Source organism: Ochotona princeps, chromosome 20, assembly GCF_030435755.1.
Source record: "Ochotona princeps isolate mOchPri1 chromosome 20, mOchPri1.hap1, whole genome shotgun sequence".
Taxonomy (NCBI): domain Eukaryota; kingdom Metazoa; phylum Chordata; class Mammalia; order Lagomorpha; family Ochotonidae; genus Ochotona; species Ochotona princeps.
The window spans coordinates 26,117,507-26,134,761 of record NC_080851.1 but is presented as its reverse complement, the minus strand read 5'-3'; the positions used below and the strand labels follow the sequence as shown (position 1 = coordinate 26,134,761).

The window sequence follows — 17,255 nt, the reverse complement described above, 5'->3', positions numbered from 1 at the left end:
CTTGTCTGACTCTCCATACCCACTGCAATTAAAGGCATGATGCCTGCATATACTCTGGAATATTGGATCCTGTCTTGGGTCAACACCAATAGACCTGACCTCTGTGATTTCCTTAACCCTCGGTGAAAGGTCTCTGAGGGTGTATTAAACTGCTTCAGCCTCACCCAGTGAATGACCATTGTTAGTGACAGATGACATGGTACCACCCTAAAAGCAAAGAATAATTACAGGACGATAATTAAACACCAGGGCATTGGTGGGGCCAAATGGATGGAGAAAGTTAAACATGCAGAAAGTGCTGGCTCTAGGTCTTATATGTATTGGGAACTTTCCAAAATTCAGAGCACAGAAATCCCCATGATGCTAGCTCAGTAAATTTCCACACCATCTGAGACTCTGCTAGCCTTTAGAAAACCTAGCAGATTCTTCAGTGACCAACATCACCAGCTGTCCTAAAGGGCCATTAACTCAAGTTGCAATTTTTTCCGAGGTTCCTAATTTGTTGAATAGTACCACAAACTATTTTTTTGAGATTAACTTATTTGAAAGGCAAAATATGAGAGATGAAGACATGGAGGGAGGGAGAGAGCTTCCATCTGCTGGGTCACTCCCCAAATGCTCTCCATGACTGGGGCTAGCTAGCCCAGGCACATCAGCAGCCAAGAGTTCCTTGAGGGACATGGGCCAAGCACACCATTTGTTGACCAGCAGACTTATTAAGAGGGAGTTGGATTGGAAGAGGAGTAGCTGGGACTTGAACCCATGTGGCAGCTTAACTCACAATGCCACAATGCCGGTCGTCACAAATTATTTGCTCTTAGTTTTCCCTAGGCTAGAAATTCTTCAGTGTTTCCAGTTCCAGATACCCTCAGCATATCAGTTATTTTACTAGCATGCTTAGGCCAATAGAAACCTTGCACCATTCTGCTTATTAAGCTGTTAGGTTCAAACAACTTAATAAGTATATAAGTGCCTTAGTAGTTACTTCAAATAAATAATGCACGATAGAGAATAAAAAGAATGCTTTCATTCACTACAATTGTTTTTGAGTAGGATGTGTGTGCACTTGTTGGGCCTCACACAACTTCACAAACCTTGAATTTAGTAGGACATTACCACCTTCATTTTCTGATCCATATGTAATTTTTTTTGCATGAAATTCATCTTCTCTGACTGCAACCACCAGCCCTCCAGCTTGGTGAGGCAGTGATGGAATGTAGTATGACCCAAAGCTGAAGCACTGGCAACCTCTATTAAGCCCAGGATCCAGCAGGTGTCAAGTTTCCTTCCTTTCAAGTTCAGTGTGGCACCTTGTGTGACACCAAGGCACACAGCTGAGACGATGCAGCCCTACACATTGAACATGAACTATTGGATCTCACCTTCCAAATTGAAATCCAGGAGGAAGGGAGAATTTGTGATTTCTACTTAACAGTGACATCACTAGTCAAGCGGTCCCATTCAGAGATGCAGCAATGTCACTCCTAGCTAGTCCCTGTGAAAGGGAGTGCTTGCCATCAGGACTGCATTTTCCTTCTTGCCATTCTCCATACCTTTTGTAATACACACAGCCTCTTATTCCCCACCCTGATGCCGTGCTAACCATCACATCAGCCAAAATGACCTGGTGAGTGATTTTGTCTGTTTCATGGGCTGCCTGTCATTGGCAAGTTCCTGCTTAATTTTGGTTATTCATCTTTCTGAAGGAAACTCCGCAGGACAAATCCAGTATAAAACTCACCTCTGAGGGGAGAAGGCTGTGTTCTTGGAGAGGTTATGTGCTGGACCACATGTCAGTTTAGCTGATTTCCTTCCAACCCTTTGCTGCATGTGACACAGCAGACATTACAGGAGCTGAGACCCCAGGGCACGCAGCCCTTGGCTGAATCCGCATGCCTCTTCTCTTGCCCCTTGGTGGATTTGTAATGCCTTGCCCTTTGACTGCCTTTCTGAAGAAGCCTCATGACATCACTGGGCTCCAAGCACAGAGATATTTTATCCTTACTTTATGTCTCTTTTTATTCGAATGAAGATTCTGCCTTTGCACTTGCTGCTTTTGCTCTCTCACCTCCTTCTCTTCTCATGCCCCCCTCCTCTCTCCTCTCCTTTTGCTCTTTAACCCCCCTCTTCCTCCTCCTCCTCACTCTTCTTCTGAGCACTTCCATCATTTCCTTTTTAGTGCTTTAGCCTCTCGGAGTTCCACTCTAAACACCATGTCATTGGATGAATGGCATTTGCAGATCCTTGGTTCCAGGGACATCTTTCTTATGGGCAGGGGAGGTCACTGCCCAGGTGGCTTAAGTTGGATTCCCATGGATGCTGATCTGCCCTCTGTGGTCCCTTCCTTTTTAACCCTTCCTCATTCTCTCTCATCAGCCCTTTGCCTCCCCAGCCCTTCTCTGTTGAAATGTTGTCCTCTACCTTTGGTTCCCGTCTGTCCACCGTTCCTGTGGCTGTGCCCTGTCAGGTGGATGTTGCCGTAACTCCCGCATGCTATCAATAACCCACGCTAGTGAGGCCAATGAGGTAATTTTCCCTGAAGCTCTAAATATAATTTAACAAGTTAAACACTGTAACATTGTGGTGAATGCACTGTTAAGGGACTGTAAATTGCTTACATAGCATCAATAAACACAGTGCCCTCAAGCAAGAGGCTGTTAAGACTTTATAATCGAAAGCAGCACTTGGAGGGTCACCCCCGAGGGTTCAGCTTCAAGTCAGATAGAAACAAAGTGGCTCAAGGCTTTAGTTGATGCCAAATGTTCACAGGAACAAGCTTAGGGGTGGGGTGGGGGAGTTCAGCCTTTGCAGAAGGCTTGATTCAGGTTTGCTGGGAAACACATCTGTTATCAGAATTGCCAAAGAGCTGGATTCTTCCATTGCCAGGGCAAAGGGGCAGGCGAGGCGAAGCTTGCCAAGTGCCAAGACTATTGGTATCTCCCTCTCCCTGCCCCCTTGGATTCATGCCGTAGCATGCTCTTGAGATAAGAGCAAACATTTCAGCAGAATCTACTCCTACCCACTGAATGATACCCTGTGGGACTATGTATCTAGGAAAAGATTTGTTGTAATGAAATTATCTTTGGTATTACTGAGAAGGATCCGGAGTTTTAAAAGTTAATCTCAGAAGCAATATGGTTCGTGGTTTAGATTCTGCAGCTTCCAAGATGCCTTTCTCATCTTGTCTACTCCCCACCCCCAACCCGATCCCATTACCCGCTCCCCCCACCAAGGTCCACTTACCCCTAGCCAAAGCCTTCCCCACAATACACCCCTCTCTGTTATTCCTCCCCGGGTTCATATTCTCAGCCAACTGGTGACTAACCCTTTTTTGTGTGTTAACTATTATCCAGAGTATTTGGTCTCAGGCATTTGCATTTGAGCATTTGAGCTGGAAAGCTCTTAGTATTTTACAAATGTTACCTCATTAATCACCACAGCCATCACACTGACAGTGTTTGCCTTCTATTTAAAAGTGGTGGAAAAAAATGAAAGAAGAAAGCTTGAATGATCTGCAGACCTGATCCGTGTTTCTCAGGGAGTCAGGGACAGGAGAGGAGGGAGCCCGTCATCTCAGACACTATTTCATCACTGTGACTTTGCACCTGCCATGCCAAACGCCACTTGGATATCTGGTGGAAACTTCGGGGCTGTGTCTTTGAGCAGAGAGAGAGCGAGCAAAAGAGCTCCCATCTGCCTGATGAGCTATAAGGTAGGTGGTTTCTAGGGGAGACTTCTTACTCACTAGGTCATTATAACTGCATAAGCTGGGCTAGGCAACCCTGTTGTGAAAAATCCAGATGCTTCCATGTTTACAGTAAGCCAGGCCACTTAGGAACAAGCAAGGGGACTTTGAAATGCTCATGGAAAACAAAAGGCTAATTTCAATGTGCTTTGGGCAAAGAGTTTTTAATACCATGCCTGCGGTTGACATCTTAGCACAAAGGGTTAAGCCACTGCCCTCAGTGCTATCATCCCTTATCAGAGCTCTGCTTGGCATCCTGGCTGCTTTGCTTCTGATCCAATTCCCTGCTCATGTGTCTGGGAAAGCAGCAGAAGATGGCCCAAGTACTTAGGCCTCTGATAAATGTGAGAGACCCAGAAGGAACTCTTACCTTCAGCCTGGCTCTGCCCTGCTGGTTTTGGGAATAAACCAGCCAGGTGGGAAACTTCTGTCTTATCTCTTTGTCACTCTGCCGTCAAATATATAAATACATCTTTTTTTAAAAAAAATAGATGTATTCACCTTCCTTAATATGCATTTTCTGTAAACCTTTGGGATAGCTTCCCCCCCTCTTGTGGAAGGGGAAGGTACTTGTGTACACGTGTACTTGTGTACACGGTATTCAGAAAGGTTGGAAGCAATGCAAACATACATTTTGGTTCAGTTTTGCCACCAACTACTTCAAGTCCACCCTATATCTGAGGTGGATGAGGTTGGATAGTTTCCTCCCAGCTTTCTCCCTGCCAATGAGGTGCATTCGAGGTGCACTTCCTAAGTCTTGGTGATAAATTATAGAACCGCTAGCATCCAAACCTTTCCCAAACTTACACCGTCTGATCTTTCTTTTGCAGCAGCTTCAGTTAATTTGCAAACTCTGCAGCACCACCGAGCCTCCCCATGTCACCCAGCACCTCTCCATTTCCTATAACATAATCCCAATAGATCATGGGAGATGCAGCAGAGCTTTTGCTTTCTTTCAAAGTAATGCATTTTTGTGTAAACATGTTGTTTATGAAAGAGCCCGTTCATAGATGCTTTGCACTGCCTTCGCTCAAGAAAAGACATTTTAAAAGAATTCTCCCCAGCCTGGCATGCAATGTTTCATTAGCCAACATAACCTTGTTTATTTGCTTTTTAAAATTTTATTTGGGAAAGGAAATCAATTTGCACCCCTGACATGCTGCCAGGTTCCTGTTTATAACACACAATAGGCAGCTTGGAGGGGGTAAAAATATATAGTTTATGATTTCAGCATTAAGTATGACACAATCTGTATATGAAACCATGGAGGTGGTTGTGTTTTCCTGTCCCCACAGCCACACTCTGTAGTAGAAGCACTTTATCAAAGCATCAGCCAAGACTGCACCAGCTTAAATGGCTTTAATGGTGCTGGGGGCTTCTAGTGTGAAGGAGAGCTGTCAGAATAGGTGCGGCTCCCAGCTTGCTTTTTTCTTTGTACATGATGTGCCTGTGTGTGTGTGTGTGTGTGTGTTGAGAGGATACCTCCAGTGACTGTCTGGAGACAATCTGGTGTCTGTGCTATGCATGGGGGCTGTTTGAAGTTTCCCTTGATGGCATACAGGCAGTCCTCAGGCATTCTGTCATTAGAGCTTCCATTGGTTGGGCTTGCATGTCACTGTGTCCATTAACACTGTGTCCATTTCTCTTCCTTGATCCTTCCACCACCCATGTGGGTGCCAAGGACCATGGTTTTTGAACTTGATTCTACCTCCTCCTCTGCCCCCTTGAAGTGTCTCTTTTTCTTCCCCAAGATGAAGTGATTTCCTCATGGGTTCAGCATAGTGAGGTCCAAATAGAGATGTGAGACAAAACAGTTTCCTTGTACTTGGCAGAAACATGACTCTCAATGCCCCTTCTGCCCTAGTTCTGACAGATGGAGCACTGTTCAAGGAGTCAGGAGATCCAGACCTTTGTACCCCTGAACTCCCACCTCCACTTGGCTGGTGGACTCTACCATCTGTCAGGTTGGGAGTTGGCTTCTGTGCTCTGCTTGTATCTTTGACCTGTAGAACCCTGAGAACAAGGACGTCTAAGTTTCATTAGAAAATCTGCACTTGAACTTGAAGCTCTTGCCTGCCCATGTCCAAGCTGGATTGCCTCCAATGGCTTATGCTGCTGCAGGCCTGTCCTGCTCAGATGGAGACACATTCTTCCCATGGCTTCACGGCCCCCGCTCACTCTCTTAGTAATGACGGCTTGTTCTTTGCTCCTTTCCATTTCTCTAAGCTGTACTGAAACCTAACAATTAATGTCTGGGCATGAAAGGTGTGACAATGTGGAGGCCAGCACCTTTGGGTCACACACACAGTGCCTGGAGCAGGACAAGATCCCTCCCTTGCTATTCATGGTGGTGCTGATGCAGATAGTTGTTGGCCACAGCCTCTCATAGAAAGTCCAAGAACTCTAACTTTTCTAAGTGACTCCTTATTTAGCTGGGCTTGCCCAACTTCTAGGTGAGCTCTGTAGGTGAATCTGGAATGTTCATGTGACTGAGCTGGGGGAGGGAAGTGGACTGTGGGAAGCAGCTTGGATACAAGGGGAATGTTTGATATTCATCCAAACTGGTGATTAGCACCACCCTTGGACAGATATAATTGGATCATGTTACAAAAATGAAAAGATTGGCAGTACTCTACCCTCTTCTTCCACCAACGGCTGACTGTTCACTGGCCACCCCTTGAGTCTTAATCAGTTTGTGATGGGATTCAATAGAAGCTTTTCTGTGGTCTCAGATGTAGTACGCATCTTTCTGGGCATGTCCTGGGAGTGTGTGTAGCAAAATGCCCCCAAATATGCCCACCTTAGTCTCTCTTGAAAGCAGATATGGAAGGACATTAGAGTAAGTGGAGCAACAGGCAGGAGGTGGTGTTCAATAGGGCCCTGGGAGTGGGGGACTGGTCTCGCTTCCTGTGGCAGAAAATAGATTAGATTTGATTAGAGTTATTTTTATTGCACTAAAAAGGGGGATGGAGAGGACATAGTTAGGTGATTTCCCCAAGGACTCAGTCAAGGATGTGAACGTGTAAGTGGCAAACTTGCTTCACCAGCAGGATATTATATGGAGGGATCCTCAGAAAGCTCACAGAACAGCTGCATTATTGGGGGTGGGGGAGGGCACTTACTGCATACATTTGCAGCCTTTTTCACCAAAATAGACTTACCTTTCAATTATAATTTTCATGAACTTAATAAAATACCTTCCTGGGTGAAAATTGAGTACTTTGTGGTTTATATTTTACCAGGAAAGTCTCTTTCACCAATGCATAAAAACATTTAAAATTACTTTTTGCACCAAGATTCTATTTGGCTTTTTAGGGCAGATTACCATTTCTCAAGTTATGTATAGGGGTTTGAAAATCATGTCAGAAAATTACTAGTGAAAAATGTGGATTTCACATCAAAGATGCATTTCTCTACACATAGACCTATATTTAGGTTTCTTTTAAAGTAACTGAACAATCTCAGATCTTTTTCAAGCTAGTAGCTATATGGGACCAAAAAAAAAAAAAAAAAAAAAAAACCCGCACAAGTGAATATGATGGGTTTTTAGAAGTTCATTGAAAACAGACTTCAAAGGTATTTTCGTTTTAGTGCAGATTTTTTTTGCAATCCATGCACATGAGACAGCTTCCAAAAATTCATGAAAATGTGCATTGTAAACAAACTCTGCCTGGATTTATTGATCACCAGACAGGGTGTTTGCTCTACATCGACACTGTCAATAGTGCCCAACAGGATGAAGATGGGCTCAGGATGGAATATTCTAGAATGTTCCAATTCACCAAGACCAGGGACCTACTCACTTGGTGTCACAACACTGAAGTCAGAGGTGGCTAGTGGGAACGCCTAAATAAAAGTATTCCTGGCATTAGTGCTTCTGCATAGTGAGTCAACCCATAAATCCTGACTGTCTAGGGTAGAAAAATGCACTTTCAATAATTCTGGCAGAGAGCAGAGGCGAGTTCTCCCCTGTAATGGCTTTATGGTACATAAACACCAGGTGCCAAATTCTTCCCTGTGTGACTCCCACATATAAAGCCCTTCTTATTCCAAGCCTGATTGTTTTGCCAGGAGGAATGTAGACAAATAGGAAGCCGTGGCCTTCAAGGGAGGCCTGGTGTTCAGGGTGTGTGACTGGGTTCAGATGAGGCATGCTTGCCTGGGCCCATCTTTGTGGGCTGGCGCCAGGCACACTTGGGGATGGGCACATCTTGGCCTTGCCTCTCATTCTTTTTATCAGTCCAGTCATGATATTTGAGGCATGTAGGTAGATGCAGACCCATCCAGTTAGAGACAATTCTGCTCTTAAAATCAAGAGAAGGAAAATAATATTACAGGTGGGATTTTGTTAAAGTCTTGGCAGGTGCAATGGAATGAAAATAGACCACTAGGTCGCAAGCTGCTCTTGGACACGTGGAAGCCACAGCATACACATATATATGCTGTCATGTATGTTCACCTTCATTAATGTTTACATATGCCGTCATATATATGTGTGTCTGTGGAATACATCCAAAGAAAGACAATGAGATAGAAGTTTATTGTACATTTTGCATGTTAGGATAAGGAGTGCCTTGTTCCCTCTTCCCACTTGATTTTTCTACTTACAGATTTTCTCCAGTGAAAAAGTTAATCACGAATACATGTAATCTTAAAAAGTTCTCAAACATGTATTATGAAAAGATATGCATGGGATTCCATTTTTCACACTAGATCTTTAGAAAAAACTTGTGTTTTTGCTTATTTGAAAGAAAACGTGAGATAGAGAAGGGGATGGGGATACAGAGATCTTTCATCGGTTGGTTCACTCCCCAAGTGCCAGCACTAGCCAGGACTAAGGCAGGTCAAAGCCAAGACTGGGAGTTCCATCCAGATCTCCCATGTGGGTGGCAAGGACTGAAGTCCTGGGGCCTTCATCTGCCGGCTCCCAGGTACATTGGCAGGAAGCTCAATTGAAAGTGGAGGTGGAACTTGGTCCCAGACAGTCTGGCACAGGATGCAGATATTCCCAGTGATGGCTTAACCTACTGCACTGCAATTCTTGGCCTTCCAAATGACCTCTAACTCCATTCCCTCCAAGCTTTTGGAAGACTTCCTGTATAAATAAAATAAAAATAATCCAAGTTTCACCCTAGTTACCTTGGGTATTTTGGGGTTGTCCAGGCCCATTCCTCGTTTGTGCTCTGCTCCGACAGGCTGCCTGGGCCTAAGGGCATCTCAGTGCACTGGAAGTCCTGCTTTTCTCTGTGTCTGGGCCAGTTGCCCTGGGAGCACTACACCAGGTTCCTGAGAAGATGGAGAAAGCTCAGGCAGCCACTCTCCCAGTATCTTCGATTGGCTGCCTTCTTTAACTGCAGGCCATTTTCTGTGCCTTCACAGGATCTGTGACTGGGTGAAGCTATGAAGTTTGATGGGCTCATGGTTGTGGAGCTCTGAGAGTTGGTTTTGGCTTCTGATAAGGGGCTTGTGTTCGCTCATCTCATGTTGGAAAAGCTGAAGGGCAAAGAGATGAGTGTACAAGACACAAAACATGAGAGGTGGCCTCATTAAGCGCCTGCTCTGTCCAGTTCCTTGTGAGGAAGAACTTGTTCACTATTTTGAGGATTAACCTAGCCCCAATGAGAGTGGCATTAATTCCGCCCTGGTGACCCAAACATGCTCACATGGAAATCAAATTGCAAGAGTCTAACAGTTTTCCTATTCAGGTCAAAGCACCCACAGCTCTGGCCAGCCACCCTCTCCACAGGGCTTTTTCTCCTCCTCTAGTCCTGCCCCTCAACCTCTCACTGTGGATCTGTCATTTGGTGACATCTCCCTTCTCTTCCTCCTTTAGGTGCAGGAGCACTAACAGACACTGCTCAGCCAGGTGCTTCCCTGTTCTGTGTGTACCGTTGTGAAAGTTTCCTAAGTAGAGCATCACTTTCTTTCTGTCGGCTAGAATTTTATCACCACTAGACAACAGTGAATTCGGATACTACTTGCAGGTTTAGACACTGAAGAACGTAGTGGGGTGACAAGGCATGGGATTATGTAGGAAAAAGAATTCAAGACTTCACCTGTAGTATTTTAGAGGTGGGCTTTTGGGTTAGTGGTTGAGACATAGCATGCAATACCTCTACTCCAGATAACAGTGCCTGTGTTTGAGTCCTGACTCGGCTTTCAATTCTGGTTTCCTGCTAATGTGCACCCTGGGGTGGGTTGGTGGTGATGGTTCAAGTAGTTGGGCTCCTGCCTCCTGGATGGGAAACCCAGATGGGGTCACTGGCTTCTGGCTTGTCCTGGCTCAATCCTGGTCACCATGGACATTGAGTGCCACAGAGCACTTCTCTCTCTGTCTCTCCCTTCTTGCCTGTCTCATTTTCTTTCTCTCATGCTCTCTTCCTCTCAGTATGCCTCTGAAAAATAAACAAATATATATATATATATATATATATATAAATCTTTTTACAAGCACAGGCTTCAAGAGAAAACTCATAGAAGAGACATTGGGTGGTTAAAGCCAGTAGATTTTCTTGTGTGTTTCTCTTCTCCAATTCCTGGTTTAAGAATGAGGATCAGAGATGGCCATTATTTATTATTTTTGGATTGGATTGGGTAGAGGAAGTGGCTGTTGCTAGGAATCACTAGATTAGGTTAACGTGCAAAGGGATTAAGGAGGCAGTCGTAATTTACAGTAAAGTGCTTAGGCCTTGTGTGTGAGCTTCACAATTCAGGAGATTCCTGGGAGAGGCAAAGGCTGGAGTTATGAGACTAGGGGAACAAGATTTCCATTTTGGAGTTGGAGGGCAGTCGGTTCTAAGGCTGTGGTGTATCAGCAGAATATCAAGGAGGTCAACCTGGGTCTGGAACAACAGAGTGAACAGGGTAAAGAGAAGTGGGAATGAGATCAGAGTGGCAGTGGGTGACATCATGTAGGCAGTTGGAATGCCCTGTCTGCATTATAAAAATGGAAATTATTTCACTGACTCCTTCAGCACTCTTCTGGAACCTCAAGGGTTCAGAGAACCAACGTTGATGTGAGGATGACATGTTTCAAGTTTACTATTAATCATCTGACAGAGTTTTCAGAAGTTTCCTAAGGATTGCCATGCTTGATGGTGACCAGTGTCCCCTGTGCTATGTAAGACGTGCTGCTTCTCCTGCTGTGGCTAAAAGGGAAATGTTCTGTATCAGGAGGTCAGCAAATATGACAAGACTGAACTTCCCATTGATTTAGCTTGGTTTTTGCTATGAGCTTGAATGAGCACCAGGAGCAACAGTTCTGTTGGACTGGAAGCAACAGCAATGTAAAGGTGCTTTGTCCTTCAGGAAAGCGGCAACTTCCCAAGGTTAAATAGAGGCTGCTGGCTTGGTGTCCATCAGCAGGGCAGCCTTACAGTCACTTCTGTTTGTGGAACCCTAAACAATTTACAAAGCACAGCTATTCATGGAGGGAGCCCCTTGACAGGTTCTACCAGCCAAAAAGCCTGCCTGTCTCTCTCTCTCTCTCTCTATTGTTTCGGAGAAGGAAGTCTATCTTGTAGCACATTTCCCTTTCCACTGATGATATGGTGTTTTACAGTAAGAGCATCATATTGCCAAACATGTAGGAATGCAGATGCTCCAGGCAAGGGAGTTTTCGAGCAAGTTCATCTTTGCTGGCTAGCCCTCCTGGTTTTTTTTTTTCATATATTTTTTATTGCATTTCATTTTATAACAACGTTTCATAGGCTCTGATGTTCCCCCAACCCCTCCCCGTGCCCTCCCCCCTGGTGGATTGCTCTACCTTATTGCAATATTACAGTTCAAATCTAGTCTTGTTTCTTTCAATGAAAGCATGTGTCATGCATAGAGTCCAGTATCTTTTTTCTTTTTTAAAGATTTTATTATCATTGGAAAGCCGGATATACAGAGAGGAGGAGAGACAGAGAGGAAGATCTTCCATCCGATGTTTCACTCCCCAAGTGAGTGCAATGGCCGGTGCACACCGATCCGATGCCGGGACCAGGAACCTCTTCCGGGTCTGCCACGCGGGTGCAGGGTCCCAAAGCATTGGGCCGTCCTCAACTGCTTTCCCAGGCCACAAGCAGGGAGCTGGATGGGAAGTGGAGCTGCCGGGATTAGAACCGGCGTCCATATGGGATCCCTGGGCTTTCAAGGCGAGGACTTTAGCCGCTAGGCCACGCCGCCGGGCCCGAGTCCAGTATCTTATTGTCCAGTTCAATTCAACAGTTTCTTGGGGAGACCAACTCTGGTCTGAAGACATAGCTGGCAGAATATCATTCCAATCAATTAAATGCTGTAACATAACATCAACAACAGCTTCCAACATTATGGGGTTAATTAACATTGTACTGAGTGACTGATATGTTAGACAATGCGAGTTCTTAACCACATCCTGAGACTACTTCCTTAACATTTCAATTATTTGTATACAACTGGCTTCTATCTACCTTAAATTGGCTATAGGATACCATTCAGCTATCTCATGTCTATTTTCATTTTAGTATTTAGCAGTTTATTGTGTTGAAGCATAATTTTTACTGAACTTGGCGGATTTTAGGGTAGTCTAAACTGGCTTATACCTTTAGCAAGGCAGGTGACACCCGTTGAAGCATAGAACACTGTTGGGAGGGGTGTGCAAAGAAATCCTCCATACCCTAGTTAGGAATAGTTTATTTTCATGTCCTACCTAGTAAGTATGTGTGAGTCCCCACTGATCATTTCCTGTCTAGTTTTAAGCTTTCCTAGTTGTTCTCTGTCTATTCCAATTTTTTTGTTTGTTTTGTTTTGTTTTGAGGTGGGGGCACTCCAGGGCGACCCTGATGGTCATTGCAAGAGAGGGTGGGGATCCAGTACTGGAACTAAGCAAGGACCAGAGAAAGCTCCTCTCCCTGGTCTTGGAGGGAGTTTATTGTTCTTCTGTTTCTGTGGACCGCTCAGGGCTCCTGGCAGTTGTTCCAGTGACATTGTAGCCCTCCTGCTTTGTCCAGGACAGATCAGGAGCTGTAGAAGAGGGGATGGGGCAAGGGCGAAGCCAAAGGGAGTTTCTTCCCAGATTTGCCGCATGTCATTAACAGCTTTCGAAAGAGCACTGCTTTTCTCCTGCTGGCCGTTAAGTCTTTGATTTTCTTTGAAATACTAAAGAATTAGACCTCTTGATATGCATTCTTTTTTTTAAAAAATATATGTACACAATCCTTGTAAAGAAGGGAGACAGTTTTGTGTAGAGATTGTGGAATGGGCTACTTGTCTCTTGCATCACTAGTCTAGGTTCTCAGAATGATTTCTCAGCATTTCCTAAATGTTTAGCATCCTTGTTATGACTTTTTTAAAATTAAAAGTTGTACAAATATTAGAAAATAGTAAACAAAGATACTACATCCTTTGGGAAATAGGTAGCCACAAAGTTGGAAGAACTAAGCAATATAACAATGACCGTGTATGACTTTTCTTAATTAAAATTGAGAGACTGTACTGGTGGCATAGCAAGTTAAGCCACCACCTGCTAGAGACAGGAGCTAAAGCCAGGAGCCAACTAACCACTAGACTAGCCACCCACTCTTCTTTCGTAACTTTCAAGACTCTTTTCTGTCTCTGACACACAGACCTGAGTGTTGTGACCTCATTAGTGCCAACTGTTTACTTTCTCCACACCTGCCGTTCAACCCATCATACATACATCATCATCTACTTGATCATTTCTGAATGCCTTCACTTTGGTTTTCCTGCCTTTGTTCCAGTTCGTAAGAAGGCATGCCTTGCTGTAACATTCAGTGCCTGGTTTGAGTTGACCAGACATGTGGCAATCTGACGAGGCTGCTGAGTGGTGTCCTGTCCTCTGTGTTGATGTGACTTATGGGAGTTATCTCTTTATGTTGGACTCTCTGGCTTTAGGATGACTGAGTAACAATTTGGGCAGCGGAAGAAATTGTTTATAGGCCGCTCTTTGTTCCTGTTTCATCACTTGGCCATCATAACTCATCCATTCAACCAGCCATCACTTAGTGGTGAGCTAGGTACTGAACAAAGCACCAGGTACAGCGGAGAGAACAGGACAGACACTTTGTTTTCCTGTCCTTCCTGAACTTTGTAGTACTTGTACAATTGTGGTGGTAGTAAGTACATTCTGTGAAATGTGCTATAAAGGGAAGGGTTGGGGGTCCTACAGTAAAAATTATAGGTGGAATGCTTTAAGTTGGGTAGGTGAAAATGTGAAGGTGGCATGTAAAATGACCCTGGAGCAGGTGTTTGCCACAGGAATTAAGATGCCATTTGAGATGCTTGCATCATGCATTGAAGTGCTAGTTCTGAGTTCTGACTCTACTTCAGATCAAGTTTCCTACTAGTGTACATCCTGAGAGCCAACAGATTGTGGCTAAAGTATTTGCATGCTGGACACGCATGTGGAAGACTCAGAGTTCCTGGCCGCTGGCTTCAATCTAGCTCAGCCCTGATTGATGCAAGCATTTGGGGCATGAACCAGCCGATGGAAGATTGGTTCTCTCCCACCTCCCTCCTTCCCTCTCTTCTTTTCCCTCCCTCTACCTCTCTCTCTCCAGTTCCCTTTCTCCCTTTTTCTCCCTTGCCCATTATTTATGAAAATGAATTTTTAAAAATGGATGACTATGAAAGAAAAACAGGAGGGGAGCCATCTAAATGAAGAGAGAACACCAGGTTTGCAAGGTCATATGTATGTTACCAAAGCTCTCGGCCATTACCTAATCTTAACTTTATAGATCAAAAAAGTAAGGGCTGACTAACCTCATTTTGTACTTGGGAAATCACTGTCCAAGAGTTCAACAGCTGTATTGCCCAGAACATAGGGTTTAGCTGGACAGAGAAATACAGGGAATTGTAATCCTGGGAAGGTACAAGCAGAAGCATGGGTGAACATCTGAATTCATGCTATGTTTGGTGCATGTGCCAGTCAGACTGGATGGCAGTGTTTGTCCAAGAAGGAGTGGTAGGAGATGGGGCTGGAGCCATGGGAGTTTAAGACAAGACTAAGTGTTGACTTTTGTTGTAAGAAATGGGGTTTGGCGACTGGCGTTAAGAAAGCACTGAATTATATTTAATTGGACAGTAGGATTTTTGGAGTGATTGGGAAGGGACAGAAGGACTGGGAGCCAGAACTGTAGGCATGAATTGTACACTCAGGAGAGGAGGTAGTAATTCTCTGCAACCAGTGGGAGAACAAAGAAAAACACACATCAGTTGTGGAAATTTTGAAGGCAAAGTCAAGCTTTCAGGTAAGGTAAGACTCTGCTTAAGGGTGGAGAGTGGGTTAAAACACAGAGTATAGGTTGACACACTTCATGTGCTTCACAGAATTCCCAAAAGACTAACCAGTGATGTGTGATCCCAAGCAAGTTCATAGCCTCTCTGGTAAAGGATCAGTCTGTGCTGCAAGGTTTTTGTGAAAATTACCTTAGGGTAACACAAGTGCAGTGGGTAATACAATGTGGCCTACATTATGTGTCCAGCAAATGTCCCTTGCCTTTCAGAATGTGGTGTAAACACCTCTGGATGGTGGGTCTTTGCTTTTAGTGTGTCTGTGTACAGGTGTTTTTCAAAGTCCATGTGTTTTCATCCCTATTTCCCTTACTTTTCATATTCCCTGTCGACCAGAGCCTGCAACCATAAGAGAGGGTTCATTTTCTCTTTCCATTTCACTTTCCGTTTTCCATAGTTCCAGCTGCACATCTCTGTATATTCACTCAGCGGATATCTGTGGAACTGACATTGCACCAAACATGACGACAATGATATGAGATCAGCTCCTGTGTCTGTCTTCTGTTTGGTAAAAGATTGACCTTAACAATAAATTAACACAGCAATGTGTGATGAGAACCTTGAAAGTGATGGGTGGGGGAGGCAAAGAAGTAGCTGAGTTGTTGCCCTAATGGAGAGTTGATGTTGGCATTTGTAAGAAATGATAAGAGTAATGATAAAGAGGAGGCTGGCATTGTGGAGAAAAAGGTTAAGCCACCATATGTGACACTGGCATAACACCTCAGTGTCCCCATGTCTAGTTTGGAATGCTTCACTTCTGATCCAGCCTCCTGCTAATTTGCTTGAGAAGGCAGCAGAAGATGTCCCAAATACGTTGGTGCCTCTGCCAATGTGGAAGACTTGGATGGAATTCCAAACTCCTGGCTTTGTCCTGCTCAAGAACTGGCTGTTGCGGGCATTTGAAAAATGAAACAGCAAATGAAAGGTCTCTGCCTGCCTTCCCTCCCACCCTCTCTGGTTTTCAATTAAATCAATAAATTGCAGAAACAGATCATGATCAGTAGAACAATGCCTACTTACATTCACTGGACACTGAATGTGGCCCTCTTGCGTTCCGTTCTCTCCTGTATTACCTGAATTAATCTTTGCAGAAATCTTGTCAGGTAGAATGGTATTATTGAATACATAATGGAGCTACAGAGAACTGAACTTGCTCAAGATCTCACACCACATTCACGTGCCAAATGATTTGACATACTGCATGTCTACTGAGTGGCTCTTCTCAGATGGACTGACACTTTCCCTGACCCTTGCTTCCTGAGGGAACATCCATGGAGCTGTTACCCCTCTGATGGAGATGTGCATAAGGCTGTGTTGGGGCAGGGAGAAGCTAAATAGATGCAAAAGAGCTGGGAGGCTCCACTGAGGAGGGCCATTGGAGCTGGGTCTTGACAGAGGAATCAGTTGTAAAGGGGAAGTTCTGTGTGCAAAGATGCAAAAGGAGTGGTGTGGTTCAGTGTGGAGTCAGTGCAGGTGGTACGGAAGGGGAGAGGGAGATGAGTTGTCAGTAGATGATATGATATAGACCATTTAAAACCAGATAGTAAAAGGTTCCAGTGAACACAGAGGGGTTTGCAGGCCATTGTAAATGAACCAGAGACTGGAACATTCCTGAGACTCTGGACTAAGCTGGACTAAAACCAGGAACCATGAATACCATAATAATCAGTATATTTTACTAGCATGAGACTGGTTTCTAACATCAGAATGACTGTAGATACATCAGCATCAATAATGTTCTCAGGCATAATTTTGGTCATCTGAATATGGTAGGGCCAATTCCTGCCCCATGGCCCATGTGATGACATTTAGTAGACACAACTAAGGCAAGAGTAGGAGAAAGGCATCAGCAGTCCCAGGAAAAAAAGGGGCAGCATCTTTGAGAGACACCAGGACACTGTTTGTCCTAGCCAAGTATTTATTGTCTTATTTTATACTGTGTTACATGGATAGCCCACAGGGATGCTTCCAGGCCCTGGTGGCCCACTCCAGCATTAGCAAGGATGAAAGACGTTGATTTGGGAATTGGAGAAGAGCATGAGCCAGTCAAGTCCATCTTACCTCCCACAATTCACCAGACTCATGTCTAGAACTTCACCTACAGGTCTCTGTTGGCTTCCAGCACCGGCGAAGGGGCTTAAGCAGGGTTACAAGTTACTTTTGACCTGCCTAATCTTCCTTCCATTGAGAAGGAAGCTGCCCAGTATGGACGTGACCTTTAGAATTCGCAATGTAG

General features: G+C 44.5%; 1 protein-coding gene across 2 annotated transcripts in view; it reads left to right on the top strand.

Annotated features, from left to right (window-relative positions):
- CREB5 (cAMP responsive element binding protein 5) overlaps positions 1-17,255 on the top strand; it is a 392,014-nt gene that overhangs the window by 131,452 nt on the left and 243,307 nt on the right. The window lies entirely within an intron of this gene.